General features: G+C 47.9%; 1 protein-coding gene across 1 annotated transcript in view; it reads right to left on the bottom strand.

Annotated features, from left to right (window-relative positions):
• CLUL1 (clusterin-like 1 (retinal)) overlaps window positions 1-825 on the bottom strand; it is a 14833-nt gene that overhangs the window by 11969 nt on the left and 2039 nt on the right. The window lies entirely within an intron of this gene.

Raw genomic sequence — 825 nt, 5'->3', positions numbered from 1 at the left:
CAGTTGCATAGCCAAATCTTGAGATAGTGAATGCTGAATAACTCAGAGCCAAGACAATTTCCAATAGATAAGAATCTGGCCCAGAGCCTTTGCCGGTGATCAGCTGTGTGTAACTCAAGCGGTATACTTGGCTGTCCCACTGCTGATGACTAAATCCCAGAACAGTTGAGGCTGGAAGGCACCTCTGGAGATCATGGGGTCCAACCCCCTTGCTCAAAGCAGGGTCAACCAGAGCAGGTTGCTCAGGACCTCATCCTGGGTTTTGGATGTCTCCAATGATTACTCATCAGTTTTCTAGTGACATAACCTATATATTTATTTTCGATCTGAAAGCAGCCTGTGACAGCTTCCCTTTACATTTTGAAAATGTAGATTACAGGTGCTTTCAACCTGCTTTCATAAAAATACAATCTCTAGACTTCTTGTGAAGTAATGACCATAGAGTTTTGGTGAAAGCCCAGGTGGGCCCACATGTTGCATCTTGAAGCTCTGCATGAGGCCGCACCTTGAATACTGTGTTCAGTTTTGGGCCCCTCACTACAAGAAGGACATTGACGTGCTGGAGCGTGTCCAGAGAAGGGCCACGAAGCTGGTGAAGGGTCTAGAGAACAAGTCTTATGAGGAGCAGCTGAGGGAACTGGGGCTGTTTAGCCTGGAGAAGAGGAGGCTGAGGGGAGACCTCATCGTGCTCTACAATTACCTGAAAGGAGGTTGTAGCCAGGTGGGGGTTGGCCTCTTCTCCCAAGTAACTAGCGACAGGACGAGAGGAAATGGCCTCAAGTCGTGCCAAGGGAGGTTTAGACTGGACATTAGGAAAAACTTCTT

The sequence above is a fragment of the Fulmarus glacialis genome, unplaced genomic scaffold (assembly GCF_000690835.1).
Source record: "Fulmarus glacialis isolate BGI_N327 unplaced genomic scaffold, ASM69083v1 scaffold14011, whole genome shotgun sequence".
Taxonomy (NCBI): Eukaryota; Metazoa; Chordata; class Aves; order Procellariiformes; family Procellariidae; genus Fulmarus; species Fulmarus glacialis.
This window is presented reverse-complemented; position numbering and strand designations above follow the sequence as displayed.